Consider the following 27,565-nt stretch of genomic DNA (forward strand, 5'->3'; position numbering starts at 1 on the left):
GGGGTTTAGTCTCCTCCCCTGCTATGTCCACCCCCTGGCAGAGAGCTGGGTCCAGGGCCAGGCGGGCAGAGCAGTGGCACAGGGAGAGCTCCCCAGTAAGCCTAATGAAAATGGCAAAAAGCCAGAAGACTAGCCTTTCAGGTCAGGGTTTGGGCTGGGGGTAGAGTTATAAAGACTCATAATTAGTAAATAAAGATGTATTTGTACTTGAGAGCAGGCTGTGACGAGCCCACCATCCAAGGACCAAGGTGTCAATGGAATCGGCAGCTCTGCATCCTTTTGGATGTGCTCCAGGTGGATGCTGGGGTACTCCTGGTCATTTTATTCCCCCTCTAAACCGAACCTGACCCTCTCACCCCTCTCCTGGGGGGGATGCTCATCCCAGCTGCGTGCAGACACTCAAGTGAAAAAACCCAAAACCAACCCAATACGTGAGTAAACAGCAAGTGGTGAGGGGAGAGGAGGAGTGGCCCCGTGCCGCCATCCTGCATGCCAGAGCGCTGGCAGGCTGGCCGTGACTCACCGCCCTGGATGAGCTGCTGTGGTGACGCATCCAGCAGCTATTTAATGCTTCCTGAGGTCCCTCCCTGCCCAAAGCACCCAGCACAGCTCCTGGGCACCGAAGGGAAGAGATGGTACTTGCCCACAAAGAGATGGTACTTGCCCACGTGCTGAAACCCCCTGGTTGGGCAAAAGCCTCCCTGTTACTCAGGTGTGGAGAGGTGACCCAACACAGGTCACCCACAAGGAACCAAAGCCTCCTGATGGCTCTCATCCTGCAGCAGGTTGGAGGGGACAGGCTGTAGTCTAGGCTCCCCTCCAGTCCATCAACAGTGTCCTCCTGCCTCAAGTCCCTCTTTTGGGGTGGCATCACCTGCCCTCGGCTGGGGTGTTGCAGGTATAGAGCAGCTCTGCGGGGCTTCCCACGCCATGTCCATCCCAGACCAGAAGGTGATGCCGCAGTCAAAGGTTGAGACTGTGGCCAAGGGTTGACGATGCTGGCAGGTCCACAGCTGGGAGGAGATCAGCCATGGCAACACTTGATGCCATGGCTTTTCCTGGGCTGGCAGGTCCCATGCTAGGTAGGGATGATCATCCATGGCTCTGAATGAGTTGTCTGTGCAGCAGCCTCTGGCAACCACCAATGGTCACTGCACTGCAGCAGGGAGAGCCAGGCAAAGCCCTGCCTGTAGCCACACGGTGCAGGACCTTTCCACGGTGCCGTGACCGTCCTGAGGATACTGACCCTGGGATCCTGAAGGGACACCACCTCCTGGCTTGGTGCAAAGCAGCCAAGCGGGCCACCTACCAAAGAGGTCATCACTCTCTCCTGCAGCGTGGGAGCCAGCAGGATGCAGGCAGGACAGAGGCACAGGGCTCCAGCCTGGGGCAGCAAATGCGTTACTTCATCCTGGCACAAATAGCTGACAGGGTTAAATGAGCTCAAGAGGTGACAAACGAGTCCTACCTGAGCAGTCACAGCCCAGAGAGGCAGCTCTTCATCCTTCTGCAGACACAGGGAAGGCGTGCAAGCGTTACTCACCCCTCAGGTCTATCAAAGCCACAAGCTCTTACGCAAGGTGGCCACAAGCGCCCAGCAGCAAGGAAACAGCAGGCACAGGGCTCTAATTCACACCCAAGCTGCTTATTTAGGGGTGGCCATAATAGTTCCTGCATCCTTGGTCCACCCATCATGCCCTGTCCAGTTCCCTGCTCTGCCATGGCACGCCTGAGAGCAAGCCCTAAAAATCAACAAATTAATGAAATCACTAATTTCAAAACCACACAAGGGCTTTGCAGACTCCACTTTTTTCTCCTCCTTCAGCTGGAGAAGCCCCAGTTGGGGACAGGGATAACCACTGCAAACGTACCCTGAAGGTGCAGCTTTACCAGAGATGGGCGGCTGATCCCAGCCCACGTGCGCCGCCAGACTGCATCGCGCTTCGATAGCAAGTGGCTTCTGCTGGGGGCATCTTAGGATGCATTAACACACACTCAGCATCTACAGAAGTTACATCCACATTTCAAGGGCTTTTTGCACCCAAAGGGGATCAAAGGACCAAGACCAAAAAACTAAGCCCCGTGGCACTTGCATCACTCAAGAGCGGAAGCAACACTTGAACCTGAAGCCACAGACCACCGCTGAAGTCCCCCGGCACCCCCAATGTATGTCCTACACATTAGGATCTTGCAGGAACTGACCAAAGAGACAGACTTCTGGAGAGCCATAAGCACCACGACAGCAACCCCCTATTAAGAGCAAAAGAGAGGCTTGGGGATTTTCTCCTCCACTTCCTCCCCAAAATTACAGACCCAGACTAACATGCCTGGGGTGTACCATTGAGGCTGGGGGATGCTGAGCAGGGTGGGAAGAGCCAGGGACAAATTCTGCCCAGGGCTGAGACATGGAATGGGGATGGGCCTTGGGGTGATGGCCTTCGGCAGGGATTTAGGGCAGGGAGGCTCATGCCCTGGCCGACGTGGAAGAAGCTTACCCTATCCTGGCTCCACCTGTGGGGATTTCTCTGTGTTTCTTTCACCCAAGCTTTTGGGTCTGCTACAGCATCAGACCCATATGAAGGCTTCAGAAACAGCACTGGGAAGGAGCTGGGGAACTTTTGTCCGCTTCTTAAACAAGTCAAGATTTGTGGCCATTGCAGGCCAGCGTTGAGAGCTGTGTTGAAACATCAAGGATCATAGGCAGCAATGACATTTCAGGGATGTTTACTAGCCAGTCCACTCCACAGATGAGCAACCAACAAAAAACTCATTATAAATTAAAAGCAGCAAAAAAAAAAAAAACCCCACCCTCCACCTACTGCACACACTCACGTTACAGCATTTCTGCCTGGAAGGGGAAGGATCACCTTTCTCACCTTAATGCATCGTATTTCTCCCTTGCAGCACTAATAGTTGCCGTCCACAGGGGTAGAAGAGCTGGCAAGGCTGGCTAGTAAAATCTGCCATAAAGATGAAGGCTTGCAAGGGAAAACATTAGCAGCTATTGCTGTAACCATTACCATCAACCCCAGAGCAAAGAGTGACTTCATGAAAGCAGCTGAGAGTCAATTCATAGTTTCTTCTCAAGGGGGCGAAGCAAAATTAGCAACAACATGCAGATTAGAGGGGAAAGAGGAAAGGCTCTTGCACTGCCACGCTCCTTTTTTCTCTCCTGCAATTGAACCTGCCCGGACGCCAAGCCCAGGAGGAGCTGGGGAAGTATTTAGGTGTCCAGCTCCCAGCACAGGGGCAAGGCTGGGTCTAGGTACCTTTGGGCTTCAGGCTGACCTAGATCAGCCTTGAGGATTTGGGGTTGGACTTGAAAACCTTTGCAGGGTTGAGTCCGCCCCTCAATTTCCCCCTAACACTATTGCCTTTATTTTTAATACAAAAAACATGGTGCTTGCTCTTTAGCTATCGAGGCACCGCTGTACCTGCAGCCGCTGCCCAGCTGCGAGCCCCAGTGCAGCAGCTCCGGGATGCCCAAACGCCCGTCCCATCGTCTTCAGGGGATGACTCACAATCCAGCTCTTAAAAGCCAGAATCCGAGGGGTATTTGCCAGACCATCCACATGCAAATACAACCCTGGCACGCGTAGGCCAGCAGGTACAGCACCTCTGCTGCGTTCATCTTCCACAGTGGTCACGACTGAAAGCATGATGCAATTTGTGAGTATTCCCCCATTACTACACACAGCCCATTCCCCAAGCCAGAAAACAGCTTATATTTCCCATCACATTGGGACGCAGGAAGAATGCTGCAAACCTGGAGACCCAAAAGCCCGTTCAAGCCTTGGAAATACTCCAAAGTACCAAAAGAACTTGCTTTCTCCTCCCCAGCCAAAGAAGAGAAGTGTCTCAGTTTCCTCCAAATTTCCATTTCTCCTCCCCAAGGGTGAGACCAAAATGGGGAAAATCCAACCAACGAGCTCTTTCTCCCAATACCTCCAGAAGAGCCAGAAATGAGCCTCAAAGGGCAGCTTCCTCGTGGTGCTTGCCCAGTCCAGCCCAGAGGACGAGATTCACCTTGGCAACATACACGGCAAGTGGACACAGGCAGTGACCCACCACTCTCCCCGTCTCATCTCAAAGCAATCAAGGATTTCATTTCCATAGGATTACAGAAAAATTCAGGCTCTGCACCTCTCCTCTGACTAGGACCAGGGACATGAAAAAGCCAGATGACCTACAAATACTCTCCCCCAACCTGCCTTCAGGCCTCCTTCAGAAGAGCCACCAGCAATCCTCTTTCCACTCCAGTTCTCATCCTAGGGGAGAGGGCAATTAACAAATTAGCAAATGCAAAACCAGGAATAAACCTTCCAGATTTTATTTTCCATTTCCAGAATAACTCACAGTTTCCTACCCTGCTTCGGAAAGCGGCCACACGCCAAGGACACACTGCTGGGTCTCTGGAGGAGAGGATGCGATGCACTGATGAATATGCAGGTGCATGCTGCCAGGGATATTTATTTATAACTTTGTAGGATTAAAAAGGCCTTTAATGACCATTTGCCGAGAGCTAAAAACCGCTCTTTTCTTTCTCTCACACACATACAGAGACAGAGTCAAATAAACAAGAGACCCAGAACTAATCCAAGCTGAAACCTTTGATAAGACACTTGGGTATTTCAGAAGTCTCTGTTTTCATGCTACCTGGCACATGATTAATTAGGCAGAGGTGTTATCAATCCCCGCCTGAACCCACCCGGAGATAATAAGCTCTTTAAAGCACTAAAATGGAGGCACATCTCCTGAGAGGCAACCCAATCCCCTATCTGGCACTAAAACACAAGGGGCCATCCATCAGGGGGAACCAGTCACTGTCCTTCAACAGGTGATGGAGATCACGGCTGCATGACCAAATTTAATCCCTGAAACTGCCTCCCTGGGAGGTGGCAAACCTCTGGCTGAAAGGGTTTCAATGCCAGCAAAGGGCTCCAAAAAATGCAACAAAAAAATCTTGGTTTTTCAAAATCATTTAGGAGCTTAATCCTCATGCAACTCATGCTCAACTTGGGGTCGCTTTGGGGCAACTCAGCCTTTTGAATCCCCTACCCGACTTCCTTATACTCCCAGCAGGTCATGAAGAAACCCAAACTAATTCAAAGGAGACAGTACCACGTCCATTATCGCAGCCTAGGCAATCCTCAAACCACGTTAAAACACCCCAAAAATTATTTGAGGCAAAGTAGGTTTGAGGGACAACTACTCCTTGACGTGCAGCGTCCCAAAGATAAAAAGCAATGTTGTTTCTAGCGCATTCACTCCCAGGTCCCAGGGATATTTCCCTGTCTGAGCGGGAGAGCAAACATCCTTTCACAACCTAAGATACTGAGTTTGTAAGATTTTTAAAAGACTAGAAAGAGCAATAGAAGAGGACTTTTTTTTTAAAAAAAAAAAAACAACCCGCAAACCAAAACCCTACAGGAATCCTTTCCGTGGTGCAAATCCCTGTGCAGATACAGCTTTCTTCCCCACTGATTGATGGTGAAGCAGGTGGGAATACCTTGGACCAGGTATGACACGGTACATCCTGGTGCCTGGGCTGGGTCAGCCCCGGGAAAGCCTCGCAGAGCCACCCCTTTGGGATGGGACCCTGAGGACTTGACAAGCTGCCCTGAGAAAGCCCTGTCCCAGAGAAATCAAGACAAGGGAGGAAAGGAATGAAAGACTTCCTTGGAGCAAGCCTGGGAAACCCCTGACCTTCTGCAGGCACAAACCATTGAGCAAACACCTGGGAATACTGGTCAACAGCCCAGAGAGACCACAAGGTGCTTTTTGACAGTTAATTCAGCTCAAGTTGTCCCTCAGACAAGCAGCGTGGGTTCATGTCACAGGAACCAGCCAGCCCTGATCACGACATGCAAAGAGGTAAAAGCCCACCGCCCAGCCCACCCAGCCTTCCCACCGCGAGCACGTTTGGCTCTTTGGAGAAAGGAGCACTGCCACCTCCAAACACTGCCAGAACTTGGAAAAGAAAACAAATAAAAGCCAGCAAGTGAAAACAGCAACCACGAAGCCTCCAAAAAAACCAACCCAACCCATCTTTATTCTTATCTAGATATGTCTGTGGTGTTATCCAACCCCCTGCGCACCACCAGCCGCCCCAGGCAAGCATCCAGAGGCAGAGACCAGCTCCCTGCTGCGCGCTCGCGCCTCCTGGGGAAAACAATATTCCCAGCAGGAATCATTAAACCAGCAAGAACTGTAAAAAATGCCCTCCCTGGACAGCTTCACACCACCAGCTGGGTGCTCCCACCCCTTGCCAAAGGCTTCCTAGGGCTGGCAGGAAAAGCAGGGAGCAAAGGAGAGGCTGCCGCTCGCCAGACTTCTCTGCTGACCCAGCCACCCTCCCATAGGATGCTACAGGTGCCTCCAAAGTCCCCGTGCTCAGGAGCACAGGGCTAGGTCTAACATCATGGGGGACCTCCATGAGAGATGCTGGACCCCAAAATGCTGCTGAGAGTATTGCGGCATCCCATCACCAGTCCTCCCAGGACTGCAGGAGGCATCTTGGGGGCACAGCGGGAGGTTTGAGCGTGCAGCTCCTAACACCAAGAGCTCCGGCAGGTCCTGTGCTGCAGCAGGGTTACGGAGCAGCAGAGGAAGCCTTCCCAAATTCAGGCAGTGCTCAACCGCCCCGAAGTTTCCAGCTCAGGGCTGATCCACCCATGTCTTCAGGTAAGACGTGTTGCGGGTTTGGATTTTTTTTTTTTTTTTTTTTTTTGAAGCAACAAGTTATTCTAGATGACTAGCCCAGGGCAGCTGGAAGCACCCCAGCCCTCAAGAAAGCACTGACTCCAGTCCACAAAGAGCCAGATAATCAGCTGCTTTTAGAAGCTCATGAACTTGGCATCTGAAAAATGGAAGGACATAAAATTGTTAGCAATCATTTACAATAATAGGATTTTGTTAAAAACCTTCCGTGGAGACACGCTTATGCCTTAATTTGACTACACAGGTTTACAAGGGCATAGACAAGTTGGGACAGATCGAGAAACATCCCTTAAAAAGATGCTCTTAAAAAACAACGCATACACGCAGAGCTAATGCTTAAGATGTCCCTCACGCCTTTATTTAGACTCGGGCACAGAGCAACCCATCGTCGAGCAGCAACTGGACTTCTTCCTAGCTCACCACAGCGCCCGGCATCGCACAACTCAAGGAAATACTCCGCTGCAAAGCCTTGGCACACACACCACGGCCTCCCAGCCAGGGAGGATCAACCCCTTATCTGGATTTGGTCCCAAAGCATCACCTCCCCCAGCACACGGGGGGCCAGCAGAATGCCAGCTGGGTGACTTCCAAGACACCACTGGAGATTTTTCCCACAGCAGAAGACACAAAGGGGACAGGGCAGAGAGGTGCTGAAAAACATGGACGGGATGACATTCTGGGGTCCCAAGCAGACGCATTCAGGCAATATTTCTCTGCAGCACGTGGTGACGGCGAAGGCAGCCATGACACACGTCTCCACTATGGAGGTGGACAGCATATACGTTGCCAGAGAGGACCACCTCCCATCCAACCTCATTTTACATCCAGTCCCCAAAATACTTCAGCACAGAAGCTCCTCTGTTTGCCCGGGCGCAGTAAATCCCTGTATCTTCAGCAATCACTCCATGCTACCTTTTTTTGGTCAAGTCATATTTCAAAGAGCGGGGAAGGGAGCACCCTGGGATGATTCAGACCGGCCGTCACTGCACCGCTTCAGCCACCACCCGCTGCCAAAGGGTTCGGTCAAGCCTGGCAAACTCCCCAGCACGCTCACTGGGGCCTGCGGGTATCCAAAGCCACCAAGAGCCTGAGCATAGCCATAACTCACTTTTCGTAAGCATAAGGGTGGAAAAAAAAAAATTAAAAAAATTTAAAATAAATCAGACTTAGATCTTAAGTTGTTTTGTTATCTCAGGGTCAGACTGTTGCTCAGGTCTCCCCCTTCAAGCCCTGAGTAGAGCTAAGTCCCACATCTCTCTCGCACTCATTTGCAGAGTTCTAATTTTCAGATCAACCAGCATCCCCTTGCGAGGACATTTTGAAGCCCAGGACCCCCCGGAACCACAGTGCTCAAAGCTGCCGGGCACCCACAGGCGCCGCAAGCCACGGTCCCCGGCCTCGCACCTTTCCATGAAAAGGTGGAAGAAAGGCTTTAGGAAGACATATGCACTTGCAGGGCTTCTTGATATCCGTGCTATTTCTTTCAAGAGGGTGTGGGGAAGCCAGCGGAGCTACGCCGACAGGGAGGCCAGGCGCCGTGCTCAGGCTCTCCCAGCAGATAACCAGGATGCGGGAGGATTCCTGGCATTCCAGTGGCACCAGCAGAAGGTAAGAGCATTCCCCCTTCCCCACAGCCCCTTCCCGAGCGGACACCACCAGCACTACCCGATAAAGAAGGCAAGCAGCATTTGGATACGCTTCCCGCTCATAACCACTGCGGATGCAGCATGTGCACACAAAAATTTGCTCTTTTCTCCCTAAGAGGAGCTGCAATTCTTGCTGCATGAGGAGCGTGATCCCACACAACTACCCCGTGAGGTGAACGGACAGTGCGCATAGCATCCCTGTCCCATCCCGGCCAGATCCAGCACCCTGCCGTGTGCCAGCCGAGCTCTGTCGTTCGTGCTGCCACACGTTCCCGGGGCTCCGCGCCTGCCTGGCAAGTCTCGGCAGAGCTCCGAGCCAGGGCCCGCCGGAACGCCGTTAGCACCGGCATCCCCGGGAGCCGGCCCTGGCTCACTGCGAGGAGCAGCCAATGCTCCCATCTCGCCTCTTTGGATCATTTCTCACCCGTTTCCACCTGCCTCTTCCTAATTTCTCCTAAAATCAGCCATCCCAAGGGGAGTGCCATGGGCTGTGCTGGAGGCAGCCGCTCTGTTTGAGCGAGAGGCGTGTGGCTGTGACCCCTTCCTCCGTGCAATACCGCCCTCAAACCCACCTTGGGGTTTTTTGACCTGCAGTTGGGTTTTTAATGTGCAATCCCAAAGTGCTGTCACAGGGCAGGGAAAAAAAAAACAAACAGGGAGAGAGGAGTTTGTTCTCCCACCCTCGGCGGGCCATGAGCGGAGTTACGAAACAACCTGCCAGCGGAGTTTGCAGAAGGCATCAGAAGTATGCAGCGAGGAGCCAGGCTCTTATCGAGGAATTTCACCCCTCTCCTCGGGGAGCCGGAGACATCTCCGAGGGGAGGAAGGACAGCCAGCTTTGCCCCGTGGATGCACACCACCACGGGAGGCCGCTGGCATGGGCAGCCGAGACCCCACACCACCTCGGCTGCCCCTCCGCCGTGGGCTCTGCCCAGCGTTTCCAGTGTTAAAGTGGGACCGCGATGCAGCTCCTTCCAGTGGGCCACGCTGGCGGCAGGAGCTGCTGGGGACGCCGGTGCCAGCTGCCGGTGGCCCGGGCAGGTGGGAGGCAAAGCCACCCAGCGCTCGACCAACCGGGACACGACCAGCGCGGCGCCGGGCAGGTGGCAAAGGGGCCCGGGGTCTTGCCGGTGCCGAGCGCCGCTCCCACTCATCCCAGCCCGAGCTCTCCTTACGGAATTCGAGTTTTCTGCAGGCGCGGTGCCCCCAAGTCACCTCCCCGCCGCCCGTGAGGGTCGTTGCGCTTCGCACCCCGAAACCACGGGGGTCTCCCCCGCTGCCGGTGGGCCCCGCCAGGCGCCGGCTGCCCCGGGGGCGGCTCGCTCCGGGGAGACCGGGGCCAGCAGCCCCACCACCCCCCTCCCCGCGGCTGCTCCCGGGGGTGCCGGCCCGGCTGCGGGCAGGGCCGCGCCGCGGTGCTGCCAAGCGGCGGCGGCCCCTCGCCGGGAGGCCCGGCCCGGCCCGGCCCGGCCCGGCCCCACGGCACCGGCGCGCACTCACCTGCCGCCGGCGCGGCCACAGCGGCCCGGGCTCGGCTCGGCTCGGCTCGGCTCGGCTCGGCTCCTCTTCCCCGCGGCGGCGGCCGCTCCGCTCCAGTCCGCTCCCGCCGCGCCGCTCCGCTCCGCAGCGCGGAGCCGCGGCGACCTGCAGCCCCGCCGCCCCGCCCCGCCCCCGGCACCCCCCCCGCCCCCCTCGGAGCACCGCCCCCCCCCCCCCCGGAGCCCCCGCCCCCGGGCAGGTGAGCACCGCCCCCCCCTCCCCGCCCAGCGCCGCAAAGTCTTGCAGTTTCCTTGTTTTGTTTTGTTTTGTTTTGTTTTAAAAAAAGAAGTCTCAAATTCTCCTTTTTAAAAAAAAAGTCTTAAATTCTCCTGTTTGTTTGTTGTTTTTTTTTTAAATAACTCTTAAATTCTCCTTTTTTTTTCCCCATAAAGTCTTAAATTCTCCTTTAAAAACCCCACAGTCTTAAAACAAAAACACTTTTATAAAAAGTATTAAACTCTCCTTTTATTTTAAAAAAAGATTTTAAATTCTCTTTTTTTTTTTTCTTTAAATAGTCTTAAATCATTATCAGGTTTTTTAAAAGAAGTCTTAAATTCTCCCTTTTTGTAAAAACAAACAACCAAAACCGCCCTGCACTTCTCTGTCCCCGGCTCCTGGCTCCCGGGGCCATGTGAGCGGGCTCCTTCCGTCTGGAAGCGCTCAGCAGTACCTAACAGCCCGTGACCATCCGATGGCAGGGCCCGGAGCTCCACCTGCCCGGGTGGGTCCCCAAGAGGGATGGAGCAAACAACCCCTTTTTGGAGAGGAAGAGCTTGGCCTGGCCCAGGATGTGGGTGCGCCCCCCACACCCCGTGCCCTTCAGCCGGCCGGGGGCCTCAAACACCCTAAAACCGCAGAGAGGCGACGGGAGGGAGACAGGTTCAGCCGGTTTGGGAAGAAGCAGGTGCCTGCTGCCATGCCGGAGGCTTTGGAAACTCCTCACCTCCTCCCTCCGCCTGCTTTTCCCATCCTAGCTCCCAAAAAACCCACCTGAAGGCCCCCTGCGCAACCTTGCATGGCAATGCCCTTCCTCCATGGCCCACCAAGCAACGAGGACAGCTGTGGTGGCACCAGCTTCAGCGTCCCATCCTGGTGGTCTCCACTGGTGAGGGTGCTCCAGCCATGCCTGTGCTGCTGCAACCCCAGAGCCAAGCATCTCCCGCAGTGGGGCAGACCTGCAGTTACCTTTCTATTTCTTTATTCAGAAGCTCTTGTGAAATGTCCTACCGCTCAAGAGAAAGGATAACCCACCCAACAGACCATGGGTCCCCAGGTGGCTGCTCTAAAACAGAACTGAGGGCTGCTGCTCCACCACAATTAACGTGTGTTAATTTTTAGTTATAGTCAGAAAAATCCCCATCTCATCTGGACTTTGTCAGGTTTGCAACATCCTTAACTACTCGTTTCTCTGCATCTGAGCTGCTGGGATTAGGAGGTGATGCAACACACAAGTACGTAGCTGTCACTCGGCAGCTTTAATTGGGTTTTTAAATGAAGTTTTCTGTTGTTCTGACATATTCCTCATAATTATGATCTCCTAAAATCAGATAATACATCTGGCGCTCCGTAACATGGGCCATGCCCTGGAGACCTTACAGCTCAGGAGGAACAAAGATCTATATAAGAAAACAACAAAAGCTGTTCTCAGGAGATACATATCTTATTTATTAGCTTGGATACTCTTCTGAGATCCTAATCAGACAAAAACTGAGCAGAGGTTCATCTGACACTAGTGAGGACACTTGTCTTTCTTTTAATAAAAAGATTTTGAGTTTTAAATCTTTCTACCTTTAGCAGCTTGTAAAAAAGATTGGAAATCTCTCTTTACTTGTAAAGCTATTACTGCGAAAAATAAATAAACTTCTAACTCTGCAGCCGCAGATCTGTGTGATCCCTTGATCCCCTGCCTTACAAAGGCTTCTCCACACCTTGCATCAACCGAGATGGATGAAAGTGTTCAGGGGATAGTTTCATACTGGTGAGCTCTTCCAGACCAGCTACTCACGGACCACCTCCTCCAATCCTCGCTGTGCCTCAGCCCACCTCCAGATTTATTCCTGAAGCTCAAAAGCTCCTGTGGTGCCGAGGTCATCTTCAGGGACTGACGCAGGAATAGCAAGCGAGTTGATTTCTGGGGTTGTGCTTGCTGGTTCCTCGCTGGGTTTTCTAAAGATGCGTCTTAAAGTCTTGAAGACTCGCATGCTCCTTGTACACCGAGCAGCTAAGCTGCTTTCGGGAGGAGAGCGGAGCTATCTCAGCATCTTGAGCAGTTGAATTATAACCAAGCAGGTCCTTTGGTCTCTCCAGCCACCTCCCTACTGCAGATGAGATAGAAACCCTATCTGAGTTTCTCCAAAGAAGATGATGCTGTCTTGCTGATGTGCTCAGGAGTGCAACAAGACGACTCCTTGCTCTGAGGCTTCTTAAGGTACAGAATATGTTTGCACAAAAAAAAACCCCTCTTGAGTACCATGCGCTACCAGCAGGTCACCATTTGGTGACCAGCTATAGCCTCTCTTAACAGAGCTCATGTCCACTGAGACGGCCACCCAAGCCAGCTCAAGCACAGTAGTGTTAGCCCGTGCTACAACATGGCACTGCATGGTCAGGGTGGGGGATGAGGGGAAATAGGTATTTGAGGGACTGGAATCTGCAGAGCTGTTGGGTTTTTTCTTTGTGCTGAAAGCCAAAGCCCTCTGAGCTGTTGTTGGGAGAGCAGAGTAGAGGGAAGTTTCTTTTTCAAGCCTGTCTCCAAAAGGAAAGAGTGAGAAAGATTTTCAGAGGTGCCCAACATCCACTGGTCTCCACAGTGGAGATGGATGCGGTCAGCATCATGGCTATCAAACTTTTTGGCCGGCCTGAAGGTCATCTGTTAATTTACCGTCTCCCACCAGGCACTGCTGGGGGACAAGGGCTGCATGGGCCCTATGGTGCTTTCCTCTCCTTCTCCCCTTAGCGTGGCCTGCTTGAGATCTTGGGAATGTGCCACTGGACCCTGCCAGCCTCAGGAGATATGTCAGTCACCTCCTTTCCTGACGCAGCCGCGACATTTCACGTGCCACAGAGAAATTACCCAGCGCATCCCTCGCCTGGCTCAGCCCACAGAAGGGCACGCTTGCCCTAGAAGGCCAGCTTCCCTCTCAAGTAAAGACAACCGTCCCCACAGCCCCGGCATTTCCAGGGGAGCCCTGCCACTGGGAGAGAAACGTGGCCGTTACCGACCGAAACGTCGACTTCCTCTTCCAGCAGACCCCTCCTACCTCAAGAGCTGTAACTCAAAGCCAGAAGTGGCAATCTATCTATATATATATAAATACATAAATAATACATATAATTACAAATGTATAAATATATATTTTATATATATAAAGAGAGTATATATACAGGAGTACTGCCTCCTGTTGCTCAGCAGGGTGCCTGTTCACCCATTCGGCACTCATGGGACTTCGGGAAAGTTTGGAGGGTGCGAAGTTTTTCCATGTTTCTTGGGAAGGTTTTGAACCCACCGTTGTTTTTCTGGCAAGGGTTTTATTACGCAACCGTACACTGTTTTGCTAAGAGACAGAAGATGCTGCCTTGAGCGTAACAAAAGGGCTTGTCTGGAAGAATTTTTTCCTCTGTTTCTAGGACAACAAGAGACACAAGAAAGAAAAGATGCTGCAGCATCGCAGGAAAGCTGAATTGGGGCTCCGTACCGCAGAGCCACTGCAGTAGCTTACTGCCAGTGTACCATGGACCATACCCCACCATTCCCACCCACAGCCCTGCTTGGGTTTGGGCTTGCAGAAAGGAGAGACCTTGGTCTGGTGGGAAGACCTTGGTCTGGTGGGAAGACTAGCCATTCTCCTTCAAGGGCAGGCCTTCCGACTTTGGAAACTTGATATATTTCCCGTCCTCCTGCTTTATTCAATGAAGCATTCATTCTGCTTCTGCAGCAAGCCCGCAAAAGTTGCTGAGGACTTGTCTCCTGTGGCTGCAATAGGAATAGGGATGCTCAACAGCAGCCTGCAGGATTGCAGCCCCAGACAGTAAACTTTGGCTGTATTGGTCTTCTTATGTATTTGGATTGCAGCTCGTAGGCATACAGCACTTTTCCGAAAACACTAAGGGCAGCTGCAATGTCTGCGTGTGCCTATCTGCTTTCCACACCTATGGTGGTGGGGGCTGTGAAGGGAGATGACCTGCAAAGGGTCTTGTGAAGAGTGGCGCCCAGGAAACTCATGGTGCAGACAAATGGGAGCCAAGTGGAAAGGCAGCACCGTAAAAACCCACAATGGGGTCAGAGGCAGAAATCACAGATCCCTACATCCTCCAGAAACCTGCATTGCCGGCTCTTTGCTAGAACGAGCCGGCTCTTGCAAAAGGCCCAAACCAGTAAAATCTACCTTCAAAGTGGAAGTGAAGAACTCAAAATGCGCAGCGGGGATCTCCCTTGCCCCTTTTGCAATAAAAGGTAGAAAAAAAGGGATGTAATTAGGTTGGAGCTCCTGCGTTCCCATCCAGTGTCCCCAGGGGAGTGTATGGCTGGGTCATTACAGCTTCATCGCCATTCCCCACTTCAACAGCGCGTTGAGCCGTGCAACACCAGGAACAGGGGAGGAAGAAACAGCTGAAACAACGGTGGATGGAAGTGAAGAAAGAGAAAATGGGACAAATAGAACGGGGAAAGGGCAATGGTGTCAGGAGGAGAAAGGATGCCCAGGGCACATCCCACAGGCTTTTATTTTCCATCCAGGTGCTGCGTAGGATTCTCAAGATCTGCCTTTCGCCTAGGAAATAGCTCCATTAATTATGGCCGTTGAGTATGGGAATGCAACAGCTCTTTGCCACTCTGCTGCTGGGGGAGCCTGTGACCCGAGCCGTCAGGGTTTCCCAAGCATTTAGCAGTGTGGTCATGCTAATTTAGTTCGGGTTTTTCAAAGGCTTGCCGGGAAAAGTCCTCTCCTTCCCAGAGGCATTGAAAGTTTTGACCTCCTGACCCTCCCTTTTACTAGGAGGTTCAAAAGCAGCGTTGCAGCTGTTAAAGTTTTTCTTCATGCCTCAGCGATTCTCTGATGGGGGACCAAGCTGGTGTTTAGCTAAGCTTGACCTCTCTTCTTTGAGCCTGGAGATGTCTCTTTCTTGCAGTGCTACGGGCAAGGCAATGCTGGAAACCTCCCTGCCCTGCCATTCATTCCCTCCCCGCGTGCAAACGCACCGTTACCCGTTACTAATCCATCCCCCACCAGGAGCTGGGGTTCCCGGCACTGATCCTATTTGTCCATCAAGCCGCAGATTCATTTACATTTAATCCACCGTGACTTGTCTGTGAAACACAACCCTCCTCCCGCTCTGATGTTGGCATCCACTTGGCTTCCAAAAGTCAACTGTTGGTTTCTGAAAAAAGAATATAAATCCCCTCCCAACAGGCTACTGCTGGCCTTGCACGGACTTCAGTGTCTTGTCCTCCCCTCTGCTGCCAAGGCTCATTATTTTCAGAGGACATCCTCCCCTTAATTTACATCTTTGTCACACATGCACAGTGCCAGAGTTCCTCTTCCTCAAGGACCAAGATCCACCAAAGCACCTGAGCACAGGTTTAACTTCAAGCCTCTTGGTTTTGGATGGCACTATGTGTGTCACCTCCCCAAGGCAAGAGGTTGGAGATGGATGCCCCGATTCATTACTGTCGTACCCTGTTACTCACATCAACCTGATTTCCAAGCCAGGACAGGGGTTGGTGCCTTCTGCTTTGCACAAGTCCCACCAGCTCATCCCGGTGCCGGAGCATCAGGTTAGGATGCAAAGTGAGGTGTGAGGAGGCAGGAGAGGAAAAGTACCAGTTCTTAGAGTTGTGGGATTAACCACAGTCACACCGACAGATCAGGGTCATTAAAGTAGTCATTAAAAAAGGGAGAGTCCTACTGTGAATAATGACAGGTGCTTCACACTGGCAGGTGCCTGGTCCCTGTGGTGGAGGCTAAAAGGTGGTGAGATAGTGATGAGCACCTGTCGTTGCAGTCATCTCCAAGGCAGGAGAAGGCCTTGCCTTTTTTACACCTTTCCTGACACCTGAAAACAAACGGGGGTAAACACAGAAATGCGCATGGCTGAGGGCCTGAATTACCCTGGAGTATGTCCCCAACACCCACGCTGCAGAGCCCTCTGCAGAAAGGTGCTTGTGGTAGAAGCCGGGATAGGAACCTGCTCTCTGGGCTCCTGCATCCCTGCTCAGTTATTATCTCCTTAGGTGAGCTCAGCTTCCCCGGCTGCAAAATGGGGAAGTGATGTTTACTTTGCTTGCAGGGGTGTGGAGAATAATTAATTAATGTTTATGAAGTTGCTTTCAGATCCCCGAAAGAAGAGGGGTGAGATAAGCAGTGGGGATTCATGAGGTAGGTGCAAAGCGTCATGATGAATTATTGCGATTTGAAGGTAAATTATTGTTATTGCTGTCTAATAAGCAGATACAGCCATTAGCCTCTGATAATCTGATTTCTAACTCTGTTAGTTTCTTTTTTCCTCCTTCTTCTCAACAAGAGCGTGGTTTCACCCCCGCTACTCACACCCATTTGACTATAATAACCCCATAAATCATACGGGGCTGACCCATCTGGCCCAGCTTCTGGTGGGAAGGAGAAGCGTGGTGCAGCCACCCCCAGCGCTAGCGCGGATGAGACCTGCAACGGGGCAGCTTCAACTTGGCACCACCTGCCATGAGCTTCTCACCTGCGACGGCATCTGGGGGAGGCAGAAGACTCTTCCTTTGCAATGGGGAGCATCCCCAGAGGCCGACTCCTGTCCAGTGTCAACCAGCAAACTTGCTGGGGCAGCTTCTTCAAAGCCAGCTGCAGGTCAGGAGGTGCGAGTGCCTGGACGCGGTCCTGCTGCTCGCGGTTACCACCCCTCAGACAGGCTGGGGAACATGCCCGGGTGCGTGCCCCTAGCCCAGCCTTTGCTTAGAAAGACTTAACCCTCTGGCAAGACCTTGCCCTGGCGATGGGTTAGGGGAGGACGGGGGCAGCGACACAGCGAACAGGCGCGCGGGACCAGGGACCCGCTCTAAGCTGGGCTGAAAACAGTCTTTTGGCAGTTTGGCCATCTCTGCCTTGAAACCAAAGCAAACGTGACCTGCTTTAAACCAGTGTGAGTAATGTGAATCCCGGCCTGGGCGCGAGCAGGTTTTTCCGGTTCTGGCTGCAGCCTTTCCCCCTCCTTCCCTGCCCGGGCTCCCAGTTTCACACTGGGAGGGCACCGGAGCCTGGGGAGGAGCGTGACTTCCACCCTTTGGGACACCTTTTCCTGCTCTCTACCCATGCCTTTCCCATTGACCCCAAATTGCTTTTCCAACACCATGCCTCAGAAGCCACCTGCCAGCCTGCGCTCTCGGAAACCCCCATGTTACAGCCAGCCTGCCCCACGTCTCCAGCCTCCCATTCCTCTCACACCACCAAAACCAGAGGTCCTCGCTGTTGGCCTCGCTCTGCTGCGTTGGTGGTGCCCCGTGTCAGAGCACAGCACAGTCCTGCACCAGCTCTCTGCCTTGGCAGGACCCAGGTGGGGACCTTGGGCAGAAACAAGGAGGGTCCCAAGCCCAAATTGCTTTGGGTACTGACTTGGACATCCAAGACCACCTCTATAAACAAGCCTGCAAAGGACAGGCAAGTTCTCTAGTTTCTAATTGTCCTGTATTATTTTTATGCTCAAAACCATCTTCTTTCTTCTTTTTTTTTTTTTTCTTTTTCTTTTTTTTCCCTAGCTAGGAAGACCACGGTTATGCATGAAGAGCCCAGTTCAGCAAGACAGTTACACCTGAGCTGGAGCTCATCACTAAAGACTTAAATCCTTGCAGGATAACAATTGTTATCCTTAGCTATTTCAAGTCCTAAGTAGTTCCTATATGCACCTGAAACACAGAAAGAATAATGCCTAAATAAAGAGGAGCAGATTTTTTTTTTCCCCTCTTTGACAAAATTTTGCAGTTTGTCTTTTAATTTTAAAGATAAATTAAGGGACTAATCAAGGGACTGATTCTTTTTATTAGCTATTGATTTTACACGACGATTTTGTTTGTCAGATGACTTTATTTGCTCTCCATGGCCGGAGTACTTGAGTAGGTTAGGTAATGTATCTCAGCCAACTGGAATTCACTTGGAAAGCCAGAGAGAAAACAGATTTTATTACCTACTATGCTAAGAATAAATAGTACCCGATGCCCACAAAGTATCGCTGTATTCTTAACCCAAGGTTTTCTAGTAACTACATAAATCATGCAAAGTTGCTTTTCCATTTGTATGTTAGCAGCACGCCTGAAATAGAAATATCATCCAACAGATGCACATTCAGCATGTATCTTCCTTTCTATTGGAAAGTCAGTAAATTGTCTTTCGCTTCCATAACGCTGAGCTCTCGGCAATTTTCGAGCGCAGCAGTACTCAGCACACGGCAAGCAGCTCTAATAACAGGTGATCTAAGCAAAACGCAGGATTTAGGCTGCCCTTGCTCACCGAGAGTTTCCGCCTCTTAGTAGTCAAGATTTGCCCTCAGGCTGCGGGTAGGTTAAAGAAGTCAGGGGAAACCCAGCACTGATGAGGCTCTGCAAAGTGCTGCTCACCTCCTGCAGCTTGTGTGAGCCAGCACAGTCCCAAAACACACGCAACAGCCCCGAGAAGGACATGCCATGGCAGATGTTGGCACCTCCGAACAGCTCTCCGGCAGGTCCTGCTTTTCCTACCGAGCATCGCCCCTCTTCCCACCATGGCATGGGAAATATGCCTGCCTGGCATTCAGAGAAAAGTGGAAAACAACACAACAGGCAGAAACTTCAGACTGGACGAAGCCTGGAGCGCATCGCCCTCAAGAAGGGGGAGTTTTAGAAAACACCACCTTTGTGAAACCGGAGAGAGCAGACAATACAGAGCCGGGCACGGGCAATGAAATATGTATGTACCGAGGACCTCATCCAGCTCTCTCCAGCCGCTGCACCTCTTGCCTTTGCATTCAAGGGGCTCTGGCTCCCATCCAAAAAAAAGATGCAGGGGAACAAACGTAGCCCTGGCAACCCCACTGAGGGCAGGGAGGAACAAAGAGGACCCCCCGGGCTGAATTTGTTTCCATTTTTAATCCTTATCTATACCCATCACCCCCATGCATGGAAAGAGGCTTCTCAGCTGTATAGATTTGCATTGCTATGAGAGTTTGAAGTGATAAAACATTTGGCCTGCCTATTCAGAAGCAATTAGTGATTCAAAGCAGCCTGAGCCATCTTAAAGGGGCCTGCTTTTCCAAGAGACAGGTGTTCTGAGCTGACTTCAGGGGAAAATTGAGATTTTTAGAAAACAGAAGTCACCGGCTGCTTGAAAATATAGTTCCTTCAAGTCTTAGTAGGGAAAAAAAAATATTGAACAGAAAATTCCAGTTTAGGCTGGTAAAATCTAGGAGGGGGTGGGGAGAAATGGCTTAATTTACAGTGCTGGTAGAAGTAATGCTTTATCTGTCTATTGAACACATAGTATTTATATATTGCTTTTCTGGGTTAGGGATTTCCCCTCCACCACTGCAAGTAACACAGATACAGCCATCTCCCACTAATGCTGCCATCCCAGCATCCCTGTCCCAAGGCAACATCAGCTCCAAGCCAGAATTTCTCTCCCAGATCTCCTACTAAGGGAGGAGGTATTTTTTTTGAGCGTTGTCGCTCTTAGACTTTTAAATCCAGCTTGGCAAAAGGGCAGCCAACAACAGCCTTTAGTCTGACTGCAGGGACCCTGCTGCCACTGTTGCAGGGCAAACCCAGGGAAGGAATGAGACCTGCACCACAGCCCATGCTGTTACGGCCTCTGGCAGGATGAAAAGCCCTGGAAAGGCAGCCCAGGGATGGTTAGGTCCCAGGCTCCCTGGGGAAAGGCAGGAGAATCCATGCCAAGGGAGAGCTTGCCCATGCAGAGACATTGGGAGAGGGCAAGCTGGTACACAAATGCCCACTGCAGAGGGGAAAGCGTCCACCCTCCCCGTGAAGGGGTTGTCCTATGGCATCCTCCCCATGCAGTTCCTTTCCTCCCTCTATAACCAGAAGATGTAAATAGGTGCCTGCAACAGGCAACCGAGAGAAAAGTGAGGCTTTTCCTTGATGCTACAGAGGCTCCAGCTCCTCCCTGTCCCCACGCTGCCGAGTTATGCTGACACAACCACTGAATTGCTGGATACAGGAGAAAAAAAGGGAGGGGGAAGAGGCGGAGATCTCTAACTTCCATCCGGAGGCGTCTTCTCCTCCTCACTGTACTGCATACAGCACCTGGGCTCCCTGCAAAAGCATCCCATTCAGCCGAAGTCGTTTCCACTACACGTGCCACGTTGCTCGGGGGCTGCTGCTGGGGCTTTGCCAGGCAGAAAGCAGCAGAAGACTGTAGGAAAGGGTAGGGGTGAGTTAAAAAAAGAGGATTTCTTCAAGAGAGCGCTTGCAAGTTAACAGGGCAGAGGGCCACAGCTGGCTGGGGCTGCATTTTAAACAGCTTTTTAATCTGAGAGCAGATATATCCATCATCGTCTCTAACATCTGTCTGGCAAGTGGGATGGGTGGGGACAATAATCTCCCAGGCTGTTACATGCAGACTAGGAGAGAAACTAGGCGGCAGATAGATCTGGCACCCCTCGGGGCTTTCCAAGGCGAAGCACCGGTGGCGAACGGGTGCTGCTTGGCCCCGGCGAGCGGTGGGGGAACACCCAGGTGGTGCGGATATCCCCCTCTCCCCGTGGCGCCGCGGGAACCAAACCCTCAGCGGGGAAAAAATACCCTCCGCTACATGTAGCTCTGCAAGGCTTAAAGAGCATCTCAGGCTGCTCAGTTCGAGCTGGGTTTGTGTGATTCAGTACGAGTCTCCAGCTCGGATCAGGGCCTGCGACACGCACTCGCACACGTACGGGGACATCTCCCAACCCAGAAGCTTTCAGGCTGGAGAAGACTAATAAAAGGAGGGGGAAAAGGCGCTTCTCCCTATTTCCCAAATGGAGAACAGAATTCTCCGAGACGGCCTAAAAGCAAAATAAACAACACGCAGACACCAACCTGCATCTTTAGGTACTTGCACGTCCTCACGCAACTGGTCCCGGCTGATTTTTGCCCAAGCTACAAAGCGTCAAAGGCAGAGGTGCGAATCCCAACCACTTTCCCTGGTCCCCGGCTGCTGAACATGCACTTTCCCCGCCTGTGCAGGAAAACCTGGCCAAAACAAGGGCCCAGACCTGCAAACTTATCCCAAGTGCTCTTCAGAGGGTGCTACGCCCGCAAGAATAACTGAGAATTCAGGGCAAGGTCATAAGCGCGCGTGAAATGCGAGAAGCATCGATGAGGAAAGAGCCACAGGCGCTGTGGAAGAGGACCAAGACACCTGGCTGGGGCTCGTCTGAGAAGATCCGTGAGCCCTCACGGCATCTGCTGTGTTTCTCGTCGCCCCACCAGTAGCTGATTACATGGATATCTCACTTTTCTTAGCACATACACACGCACCATCAGGTTTTAACTCCCGCTGTTGTGAAGACACGTTAGAAGCGTGACCCAGAAAAGCTGCAAAGGTTCAGAAAGCAAAGCATACCAAGAATTTACTTCTTCAATCTTACACTTTGGGGCTGTGATGCTTTTTGAGTTGACAAACTGGTGTGGGACCAAGAAAGTGCTAAAATACCAGAAGTTCCACCCCAAAAGGTGTCAGAGAGGATAAATCGAGTCTAACGGCAGCTACAGCAAGGACTTTCTTAGATTCTACGGGACGTTCAAGACCATATAGCAATCACTTGGAAGAGCTCATCAAACAAGAAGCAAGAGAAGACACAGTAGAACCAGTAGGTCTGGAAGTGGTCCAGGAGACCATCTCCAACCCACTGTTGGTGCTCACTGTACACCCCCTTCCTCCCAGAGGAAATTTCCGTCCACTCTGGTTCACCCGTGTGACAAGTTTTTCCTCCCCTACCTCTGCTCAGGGGTGACCGTGTCAGCCGTTTTTCAGCCAAGGGGATGCTTTGCACTGAAGGGATCCAGAGACAAGCCTTGTAATTAGGAGGTGGGTGCCACCCACCAGTTAAGCCCTTCTCCTGCCTCATTTAGCCTGGGAGATGTACAGCCAGGGTTGTTATATTGCCCATACAACTTATCATTTGTGCATGCTGCTTTCCGTCTTCAAAGCACTTCGGCAGGTGTTTTGCAAGCTTCTCCCCAGCCCTCATGTGACAAAGGTTTTGGAAAGGGGATGGAAGGGGAGCGGGGCAAAGGAAAGCTAAGTAATTTGCCCCGGGACAAAAAGTGTCGGCAGTAGAGCCAGGATCAACACTCAGCAGCTCCTGCTGTTGACTCTCGCGCTCTGATCTTTGCCTGTACCTCACCACCTTCAGGTTCAAAAACGGTGGTGTGAAGCCTGATGCTCACCTTGGTACCAGAGAGCAGATTTCCAGGGATTTGCTTCAGCTCAGTACTCTTGTGGTCACAGCCACCGGACCGAGTGGTCCTGGACCAATGATTAAACTAAGTAATTTCAGACATCTGGCAGTGGTTAGTAAATCCATGGTCAGCATGTGCTTCCCTGAACAGCACCACAGGAAAGGGAAGGGAAAGGATCCATCTGTGACCTCTCATCCCAGCTGATACTTTGGACTGGTTAAAGCAGGCAGTGGTGACCTGACAGCCTGTGCTGCCCCCTCCATCATGCTGGCGCTAGTCTTAGAGCAGAGAACTGGATCAAGGACTGGTCCAGCTATAGAAAAAACCCAGGGGAGAAAAAGGTTATTTTTTTTTTCTGCCAGACCAGAGCCTCTGCGTCAGGCAGTCAGGGAAACGCTCGTGCCAACAAAGGAGAAGGTGGAGGAGCGAGTGCTTGGATCAGGCTGGGGGATGAAAACAGCTTAAGCCACTTTTCCCATTGCTAACCATAGCAGTAGAGCAGCTCCAGGCACGTCGATGGAGCTACAGCAGCCTGGACCAGCACTGTTGTTTGTATCGGCCTGTACCTGGAACTATCTGGTCCAGTTGCCCAAAATTCGTAATATATTGATAACCCTGCTGCAGCTTTACCGTCAGCACTCCTGACTTGCTAAACCCCTTAAATCATTGTTGAGCCAAGAGCAGCCCCTCTCCTGGGTGGTCCTGGGCCCACAAACTACTTATTTTCTCCCCATCACTGGAACGATCTCGTACTGAAGACTGTTTTGCTGGTTTCGCTGCAATTTTTCTCTCACAGGGAGAGAAAGCTCATTAAAACGGAGGGAAGGGACACACTCCCCGTCCTTGTCTCTTAATTATAAGGCAAAATGAAAAGGCTCTAGCAGATAACGAGCGTTCCCAGTACCAGACCCACCTGAGGAGCTGCTCCCTTGGGTAAGGTGAGAGCACCACCATCAGCCCCTTGGCTCTGCTGGGAAGGCCCCTACCTAAACCTGCCTTTTGCGCTCCTGCTGGCAATGTGTGCCAAGGCTCTGCCCCCCGCTTTGCCTCCACCCTCCCAGCTGTTAAATAGACCTAATGCACACAGCATCTTTCCCAAAGCCCTCCAGGACCTGCTGACAAAGACTCCAGAAGCATTAGAGGACTCTAGTGTCACCATTGCTTTGGGGATTATTCCTTTCCGGGGTAGGAGAGGGTGGCAATTATAGGAATCGAGTCTCCAGCCCTTTCCTCCATGAACAGGGAGGGCAAAGCAATTTTGTCTTCTTCACTGATGGTTATGCAGGACAAACAAACACAAAGTGCCACGGCTAGAGACTGCAGGCACTGGGGTGATGCAGAGCTGGAGACAGCCCCGGATGCGAGGGCTAGGTGAGGACAACCAGCTCCACGGACGCTCAGGCTGAGTAATACCCTGAGGAGCTCAAACGTGCGCGGAGGTGGCTGGGACTTGGGAAATCTTGCCCAAGGGCCAACGGGGCTCTAGTGAGTGACCGCGCGAACTCCTGCAGATCCCACATTCATTAAAAGTAAAATTAAGGTCTCCCTCTAATAACCTCATTAATGATGTCTGCTCTCCTAGGAACCAAGATTGCTTGGGGCTCGTGTCTATGAAGAAGATCTGAGCATACGTGAAGCCTTCTGGTGAGTGTGCTTTGCCAGGGTTCCTCTGCTATGAGGACTCCGTGGTGTCTGACAGAGGTTGGGTCTATGCTGGGCCTTCATAGGGGCAGTGAGTGAGCCTGTCTTTCTCTTTCCTACCCTCAAGACCCATTTTTGGGACACTTGTAGGTGTCCCACAGCAGAGCATCTCTACTTCTCTACAGTGTTTAAAGGGTATGAAGAGAAGGAAGGGGAACAGACAACAGGCACACGAGTCTCACCATGAGTATCTCTTCTTCAAGAAAGCAAGAAGAAAGAAAACAGATGAAGCGTTATTTTTCTTGGTAAGGAGAAGTGATAATTTCCTGGTCATGATTCAGCGCTGTCATATGGAGTCAATGACTGTCCTTTATACACCTCACAGCTTTGCTTTTAAAACGCCGCTCATGACAACGCACCTCTCCTGGTAAGGTGCAATTACCTGGGAGTTCACTAGCTCATCGCTAGCAATTACCCAACTGCCTTGTGTCCCATCAACCCACCCTAATCACTACTTCACCACTGCAGCCCTAATACTGGTAGCTCCTACTCTCAACAGTAAATACCATCATTAAACATCTGGGATTGAATTTACCACCAGCCACAGAGTGATTCCTTGCTGGGGTCATTGCAAACATGCAAACTGCGCAGAAGGATTGTTATAAAATATGATCCCACTTAAAGAAAAGCAGACGCTATTTGCGAGCGACAGGCAGTGTTTATCCATAAAACACCAGGAAAGACAAGATATTTAATAACTATCTGGGAAAGTCCTGCTTCGCTGGGGCTAGTGCTCCCAGTTCATAAAGCGCCTCAACAGAACTGTTTGGAAGATACAGAGAGAGCAGAATTTATTCCTGTTTGTGGCCTGCAAGGTGTAAGTATGTTTTCCTCTCTCTTGGGTTTCAGACCGACGTTACTGGTCATGGGTTTAACAAAGCCTGAAGAATGTACTTGGCTTAACCCTTCAGAGAAACGAGGCTCATTTGAACAAACTGGAGCAGGGAGAGCTGTTGGTCCGCGTAGGAGCGGCATCACCCAGTCCCAAGCTGTTGAACTTTAAAAAACGACTCTAAAACCATGATTGTTGAAAAAAATAAATAAAATGCGCAATTAATTTCATTCACCTTTAGGATTCCAGGTTCATCTAGGTCAAACCTTGTCTAACTACACGGGACAGATGTTTTCCCTTAACTTTTATTCAGATACAAAAAGCACCATCGATTCTCACTGATACAGTAACTGGGTCTTCTAGGCAAAGCCTATACTGCTGTACAGCTCCCCGTAAAACTGTAAACTTTGGCAACACTGCAAGATGCAGGATTTTTTTTTTTTTTTTTTTTTTTTTTTTTTTTTTTTTAAACTGACAACTTGTGCTACGCATTCACATTTAAACAGTGGAAAATTACCTATGTAACAGGCGTGACCCTTTCCCTCTCTCTAATCCCCCCTCCAGCCCTGGGACGGGCTGGCTGTGCTAATCTCACACCTCCAGGTCATCACTGCAAATCCAGGTCAGCAATAACCAGCACTTTGCTTCCCTTCACGAGACTACTTGGTGGTTGCACCATTGGCTTGAGGACACCTCTGGCAGAGGAGCCCTTGTCGCGTCCTGCTCCCAAAGTCCCCTTGCCTCTGTATGTAAAATGGTCCGGGATGGCTCCTGCGCTCCATCACCCACTCCAGGGACAGGCCCAGCTGTGATCTGGCTGGGGGGTGGAGGGAAACAGCCGGATGGCCGTAGTCACTTTGCCAAAGTGTGTGCCCTGTGCCAGGTGCGCTCCCAAGAGATCTCTGGACAAAGCCTCCAAGTGCTGTTTCAGGGATGGGGCAAATCATATATGCCCCCTCAGCAGAGGATCCTCCCCTCCTGCTCCAGCTTTGCTTGACACACTGGCAGCAAAACTCTCTTTGCTCATTTTCTGATGTCCCTCTGCCTGCCACCAGGGTGCCAAGGAACTGCTCTTCTGCTACGAGCATGAGGCTAGGAGGGATCTCCAAGTCTCCTCATGCCTCTGGGTCCATACGTGCCTCCTCGTATCTCTGGAAAAGGCTTGTTCAGGCAGCCCCAGCCCTGTGCCCTGATAAATAACACAAGCCCTGAGACAAAAGGTCTTGATATCGCGAGCCCACTCCTTCCCCCACTTGTGGCACCAAGGCTTTTCTGAGTGGTGGTTCTACTTTTCAACGGGTGCCACTGAATCCACGCAGGACGCCAGCCCTTCTGCAAGCTCATGACCTGGCACTGAGCCAGGAGGCTCCTCTAGGATGGATGTGACCCTGGGTAACATCCCAGGAGGGGGTTTCTCATCTTGGACAGCTCGGACTTGCCCCGTCATTAACGGCTGGCTCATGGTTTCACAAGTGTGGCTCTGCCAGGACTGATGGGTTCAAAATGCGCCGTGCTGAGCGTTGCCTTCCCATGCAGGCAAGTGTCCTCCCCCTGCCAGCTCCTCACATCTCTGCTCCTGTCTCCCAGGTGGAGGAAAAAGCCCTTTCTTTACAGCACTCCCCCCCATGCCCCTCACTTCCCCGTAAATGGCTGAGCCCTGGGGGGCCCTTCCCTCCTCACCCCCCGGCGCCGGGGGGACGGGCTTGCAGCTGGGTCATGCTGAAGTGAAAGCAGAGCAGCTCTCTATCAGCAGGAAAAGCTCTTCCTTTTCAGTTTAAAGCCACCTTCTTCTAGCACAGCTCCTAGCCCTGGGTGCCCTGCAGGGTTTTCATGAGTTTCATTAATCAAGAAAACCCAAACGTACCAGAAATCACCTGCTCCGTTCTCTTGGGGCAAGCGAGCTGACCACAGGACTGTCTGAAGGCCCCTTGACTCCTCTCCCATCACACAGCTTCTCGCTGAGCATCCCTCCCGCAAGCCCCACTGAAAAGTCACTTTCAAGACCCCAAAAACCCCAGTGATTTCCCCCGCACCCCTACACTTAAGCCGAGCTCCTCCACTGCCGTGACCGTGCGGGACCACAGGCACCGGCTGAGCGAGCACAAAGTCAATGCCGGCGGCAGCCACCGGACACCTGCTGTGCAAAAGGAGCAAAACTCATCCCAACTCCAGAGCTGGGGCTGGGATAAGGGCTGGGACCGCGCAGGGGGTACCTGGAGGAGGAGGGTCAGTGGCCCCGGGTGCCGTTCCTCACTCCGTGGCGCTGCCTTTCCCCAGCACCCGCCGTGCTCCCGGAGCGGGGAACGGGAAAGTCTGTCTCCTCTGCTTCTCGTTGCCTGGACACCTCGGCGTTCAAACCCGAGCTGGGACCAATCAGCCCCGGGGCCGGGGAGCACCAGCCTCACGTCATCCGCCGCCGGCGTTTATGTGAGCAAAAAAGCGTGACAGCGGTCACACAGCCCGTGGAGAGCTGCCTTTGTGCGGGTGGGCTCTGCCCCCACCCCTGCCGCTTGCTGGAAGCCTCTTCTGTCGGGCTGCAGAAAACAAAAGAGCCGCGGAGAAGGGAAGGAAAGGGAGAAAAGCTCTTCCCTCCAACTGACAAAACCGAGTTCAAAAGCCTGGGCATGTCCTCTCCCTCCACCTCCCAGCTCCAGCCCAGACCCTGGTGGCCACTTCACCAGGGAGAGCCAGTGCCCAGGTCACCTCTGCCCAGGAGTG

At 52.1% G+C, this 27,565-nt stretch overlaps 1 protein-coding gene across 2 annotated transcripts in view; it reads right to left on the reverse strand.

Moving 5' to 3' along the window:
* The window catches only part of RASSF7 (Ras association domain family member 7), a 36,611-nt gene extending 9,407 nt beyond the window's left edge, over positions 1-27,204 (reverse strand). Inside the window, exon 1 of one of the 2 annotated variants that reach the window (XM_063333979.1) lies at positions 27,061-27,204. The gene's annotated coding sequence lies outside the window, so the exon portion shown is untranslated. Of the gene's footprint in view, positions 1-9,866; positions 9,940-27,060 lie in introns of those variants that run through there. The other variant, XM_063333978.1, reaches the window with a different exon arrangement.
* Between the last annotated feature and the right edge of the window lie 361 nt (positions 27,205-27,565).

The sequence above is a fragment of the Chroicocephalus ridibundus genome, chromosome 4, assembly GCF_963924245.1.
Source record: "Chroicocephalus ridibundus chromosome 4, bChrRid1.1, whole genome shotgun sequence".
Taxonomy (NCBI): Eukaryota; Metazoa; Chordata; class Aves; order Charadriiformes; family Laridae; genus Chroicocephalus; species Chroicocephalus ridibundus.